Here is a 6,186-nt window from a genome sequence, read left to right on the forward strand (position 1 = left end):
CTCGGGTGCAGTGGAAACGGCGGCTATAGAGGCTAAACGAGCACGGGAGTTAGGGGGGAAGGAAGAGGAGCTCAGCGGAGTCGGAGAGGGGGTCAGCGAGCTCGGGGAGGTCCCGGCGACGGCGAATCGGCCGGGGACGGCTCGGGTGCCCGAGGTTGAAGACGAGGGCGTAGACGGTGTTCGGCGGCGTTTGGGGTCGCGTGGGTCAGCGAAGAGGTCCAGGGCGACGAGGCGGAGCTGTTGGGCTCGTCGGAGGGGCGAGGGAGTGGCTGTGGTGGCAACTACGGCGATTGGCGGCGAGGGTCGCGCTCGGCCATCACGGGGGAGAGTGAGAGAGACGAGGGGGAGAGTGCGAGAGGATGAGAGGGGGACGTGGGGGTCGCGTGGCACCTCTAGGCGTCTCCGGGCGTCGGCGGAAGCAGGAGGTGGCCAGCGCGTGGCCGGCACGCGGCGAGCACGCGCCCCTGCCTCTTGGCGCGAGGAGGACGACGACTGGCGAAGCCAGTAGGCTGGGCCGAGCCAGGTGGGCTGGCCAACTCAGGTAAGGCCCAGGTGGCTCCCTCTCTCTCTTTTTTTGATTTGTTTCTGTTTTTCTAATTAACTGCAATTGTTGTGCTTTAAATAAAATACTAAAACGTTTCCAAAAATCTTGAAAATAATTGTGGGCTCTGTTTAGATTATTTCCAACAGCAAACATTTATTTCCAGAATTATTTGGGCATTCAAATTATTTTATAGCATTTAAATGCCCAAATTCAAATACTTATGATTTAATTCAATGACCTTCTGTTGACCTAGAAAAATGTGCACCAATTTTGCCAGAGGTTTTAACCCAAGACAAAGAGGGTGAACTTTTTAGAAGGGGATTTCAGGTTCATTGAAAATAATTTTAGTAAACCCTAGTTGTTTCCAGGGGGTGTTGGGGGTTTCTGCCTTCCCCATTTCAAATTAAAAGAAATTTAAACATGATGCACACTCTAATGCCTGAACTAGCTAGGGTGTGACAACTCACCCCCACTCAAAAGAATCTCGTCCCGAGATTTAGGATCCTCTGGAAAGAAGGTGGGGTACTCGAGTCGAAGACGATCCTCCCTTTCCCAAGTGGCTTCTTTCTCGGAATGGTGTGACCATTGAACCTTGAGAAACTTGATATTCTGACGTCGAGTGGTACGCTCGGCCTGATCAAGGATACGAACGGGATATTCCCGATAGGAGAGGTTATCTTGTAGATTAAGCGTTTCGTGGTCCACTCCACGGATAGGATCCGCGAAGCAACGCCTGAGTTGTGAAACGTGGAAGACATCGTGAACTCTGGAAAGATGCGGAGGTAGTTCCAATTGGTAGGCAACTTCTCCTCGTTTGGCAAGAATGCGAAAGGGTCCAATGTAACGAGGAGCCAATTTGCCTTTGATACCGAAACGATGGGTTCCTTTTAGTGGGGTAACCCGAAGGTAAGCTTTCTCGTCGACTTCATAAGTCACAGGCTTATGTTTGCGATCATATTGACTCTTTTGACGAGATTGGGCTGTTTTCAATTTCTCACGAATAACACGAACCTGCTCTTCTGCTTCCTGAATCATATCCGGGCCAAAGAGTTGTCTTTCCCTGGTTTCTGACCAGTTAAGAGGCGTTCGACATTTTCGTCCATAGAGAACTTCGAAAGGAGCCTTGCCTAAGCTGGCTTGATAACTATTGTTATAAGCAAACTCCGCGAATGGAAGGCATTTCTCCCAACTCATTCCGAACGAGATGACAGAGGCTCGGAGCATATCTTCCAGAATTTGATTGACTCGTTCCACTTGACCACTTGATTGAGGATGGAAGGCGGTGCTAAAGGAGAGACGAGTTCCCATAGCATTTTGGAAACTTTCCCAAAATCGAGAGGTGAAGAGACTCCCACGGTCTGATTTAATTTCAAATGGAACACCATGAAGAGACACTATTCGGGAGATGTATAAATCAGCTAGCTAGCTAGCGGTGATACTCTCATGAACAGGTAGGAAATGGGCTACTTTGGAAAGACGGTCGATCACGACGAAGATGGCATTATTCCCTCTCTTGGTCCTGGGAAACCCAGTGATGAAATCCATATTGATTTTGTCCCATTTCCACTCGGGAATAGCCAAAGGTTGAAGGGTGCCAGCAGGCCGTTGATGCTCTGCTTTAACACGACGACAAACGTCGCAATTAGCAATGTATTGAGCGATTTCTCTCTTCATCCTAGTCCACCAAAACCTCTGGCGTAGGTCTTGATACATTTTAGTACTACCGGGATGAATGGTGAGAGGGGATTCATGAGCTTCCTTAAGGATCAGCCGCCTCAGGTTTCGTGCCTTTGGAACCACTAGGCGATTCCCAAAGTATACGACACCTTGATCATCAATGGAGAAACAATTCACGACTCCTTTCTTAATGTTTCTCTTAATATGGGAGATTCCCGGATCTACCTTCTATGCCTTGATGATCTGATCCGTAAGGGTAGGTTTCGCCACCAGGGTGGATAGGAATCCTTGAGGAACAATGTGAAGATTTAGCTTACGAAATTCCTCATGGAGAAATGGTTGACTTTGTTGTAACATCAGGTTGTTACAATAGGACTTACGGCTTAGCGCATCAGCCATGACATTGGCTTTGCCCGGGGTGTAAGTTATTCCTAAGTCGTAATCCGAGATCAACTCAACCCAACGTCTTTGCCTGAGATTCAAATCTGGTTGGGTGAAGATATATTTCAAACTTTGGTGATCGGTGAAGATCTCGCAACGATTACCGAGAAGGTAATGTCGCCAAGTTTTAAGTGCATGGACTATAGCTGCAAGCTCTAGATCATGTGTGGGATAATTTTCCTCATGTGGGTGTAATTGCCGTGAAGCATAGGCAATTACCTGACGATCTTGCATGAGTATGCAACCTAGTCCTTGTCGCGAGGCTTCGCAATAGATAATAAAGTCCTTGGAGAAATCTGGTGGTACCAGTACGGGAGCAGATGTCAGGCGTCTTTTCAGTTCCTGAAAACTGAACTCGCACTGTGGAGTCCACTCGAACTTTTTATCTTTCTTGAGGAGTTCAGTTAGAGGTTTAGCAACCTTGGAGAAATTCTCGACGAAGCGGCGGCAATAGCTCGCTAAGCCAAGGAAGCTCCGAACTTGCTTAACCGTCTTAGGTGGAGTCCAATCAAGGACGGCTTGAACTCGCTCGGGATTGGCAGCAATACCCTTGCCAGAGATTACATGGCCTAGATAGGTCACTTCTGGCAACCAAAATTCACACTTGGAGAATTTGGCATAAAGGCGATGCTCTCGAAGTTTCATCAAAACCAGCCTTAGATGTTCGGCATGTTCCTCTTCATTCTTGGAGTAGATGAGTATGTCATCGAGGTATACTACGACAAATTTGTCCAAGTACTCCATGAAAACCGAGTTCATTAACCGGGAGAAGGTGGCTGGGGCATTGGTTAAACCGAAGGACATCACGGTGTACTCGTATTGGCCATAACGAGTAACAAAGGCCGTTTTGGGAATGTTCCCGTTTCTGATTTTGATTTGATGGTAGCCCAACCTCAAATCCATCTTGGAGAAGACTGAGGATCCAGCGAGCTGATCATATAGATCGTTAATCCTAGGAAGCGGGTATTTGTTCTTGATGGTGACCAGGTTGACAGGGCGATAGTCCACAACCATTCGATCCGTTCCATCCTTATTCTTAACGAAGAGGACGGGGCAAGCCCAAGGAGAGGAACTAGGATGGATGAAACCCTTTTTCAAGGACTCATCGAGTTGGTTCTTAAGCTCGGCTAGTTCTAAGGGTGCCATCTTGTAGGGTCTTCTAGAAATTGGCACGGTTCCTGGAACAAGGTCTATCACAAACTCAACATCCCTGTCAGGTGGAACACCTGGCAGTTCTTCTGAAAAGACATCTGGAAAGTCTCGGACTATCGGAACATCCTCAAGGTCTGGAAGGGGGTTGGCATTTAAGGAGTAAAGCTGGCGCTTGGCCACTCGAGTTAAGACATTGACTGTCTTGCCCGATGGGTGAGTAAGTTGAACGGTTCTAGTGGCACAATCGATCTTAGCATAATGAGCTGACATCCAGTCCATACCCAAGATGATGTTTATGTCCGAGGACTTGAGAGCTATTAAGGATGCAAGGAAGACAAGTCTATCGACAAGAATTTCGTTCCCATGGCTTACTCTAGAAGTTTGCCATCTAGAGCCAGGAGTTTGAATTTCCATGGTAGAGGGCATGTCACAGAATGTCGTGTTGTGCAATCGAGCATAGTTCTCGGATATGAATGAATGAGATGCTCCAGTATCGAAAAGAACAGATGCCGGATGGCAGTTAACAAGGAGCGTACCAAGGACGACGTTGGGATCCTCATGAGCCTCCTCGGCTGAAACATAGTTGACATGGCCACGTGCAGTGGTGGCCGGCTTGGCGTAGAATGTTTTTCCCGCAGGCTTACCACGACCAACGGACTTTCCAGTTTGATTGGGGTTGTTGTTCTGGGGACACTCTCGGCTATAGTGACCCGGCTCTCCACACTTAAAGCATGTCACCACATTGGGGCGTGGAGCAGCATTAGCAGCGGGGCCACCATAAGCCTTGGGCGGTGCAAATTGCTGGTTGGGACGAGGCGCCTCAAAGGATGGCCTCGGGATGAACCTGGGTGGCAGTGCCGTGCTTGGAATCCACACCCGGCGCTTCTGAGTTCCAGAGCCGGATGAAGAGCCAAAATCACGGGAGTGCTTGCGTGAAGCGTCATAATCAGTCTGGCCCGTCTCAGCACTGATGGCTTTATTGACCAACTTCTGGAAGGAGGTGCACTCGTGCAGACGAAGATCACGGCGAAGCTCAGGGCTAAGTCCCTTGCGGAACCTTGCTTTCTTCTTAGCGTCAGTAGATACCTCTTCGGGAGCATAGCGTGCCAGATTTCCAAATTCACGACTATAAGCATCCACAGTCAGTCTTCCTTGGGTGAAGTTGCAGAACTCCTCCCTCTTGCGATCCATGAGACCTTCCGGAATGTGATGCTCGCGGAAAGCCTCACTGAATTCAGCCCAAGTAGTGATTTGGCCGACCGGGCGCATAGCTTCGAAGTTTTCCCACCAAAGGCTAGCAGGGCCTTCGAGGTGATAGGCAGCATAGGTAACCTTGTCGGCTTCGGCTACGTTGGCAGAACGTAGCTTGTGAGTGATGCTGCGAAGCCAGTCATCCGCATCGAGGGGTTCGACGGAATGGTTAAACTTTGGTGGGTACAGCTTGATAAAGTCATTGATTGACACCAAGTCATTTCGTGGGTGGCGTGCAGTGTTCTCCTCAATCCGCTCTAGCAGGCGGTTAGTCTCACGCTTGTTTCTTTCCGCCTCCAGCATTACTTCGGCCAGAGAAGGCGGGTGAGGCAGATTTTCACCCCTAGCTGCACTGGCTTCCCCCTGCTCCGAGGCAGCAGGGTTGCTGCGGGTGTTGACCATCCTAGGAGGAAACAAGACAATGGTTTAGATAAGGATGGCTCAAACTTAGAAAGGAAGTGCAGAATGTAATGGATAACACGGAATGCAGAGATGTTCATCCGTATGTCATGGTAATATAAAACTGCCATATATATACCAACGGTCATACACATCATACATAGTTTAGTACAAGCCCAGGCTACAGTACAACTATGATGAAAGACATTACATCTCATTGGAGGCATTCCAAGCTCCTATACATTATTTGTCTACACCTCCGGAATTGACTACACACTAAGTCGTATTCCACAAGTCACGCAGGACAGTGGAGATACAACTACTACAATACTAGTGGTACTACTACTAACTCAGAAAGCTCCGTAGTAGTTCTCATAGAAGTCACCTCCGTAGCCTGGAAGTTCAACATGACCATCCGAAAACAGACGGTCATGAGAAGCCTGTGGACCAAAGGGGCTAGGATGAGGTCTTGGACCAACAAACGGTGGCCTGCGGGGACCACGGGGTGGGGTGATGCCTCCCACATCACGCCAATCCACCATGTCTGGCAGAGCTGATCTCACAGGATACAGATCCCTTGTATCCATACATCCAGCTTGCACCGCAGGTGCAAACCGAGTCAATGTGGCCCAATGATCAGCACAGGTATTGAAAAGCTCCAGCCTCAAGGCCCGATTCTCTCGGTCCTTATCTTCGGGCATCTCGGCAGTGGTACGAGTTAA

The sequence above is a fragment of the Triticum urartu genome, chromosome 2A (genome assembly GCF_056163025.1).
Source record: "Triticum urartu cultivar PI428250 chromosome 2A, HENAU_Tu73, whole genome shotgun sequence".
NCBI lineage: Eukaryota > Viridiplantae > Streptophyta > Magnoliopsida > Poales > Poaceae > Triticum > Triticum urartu.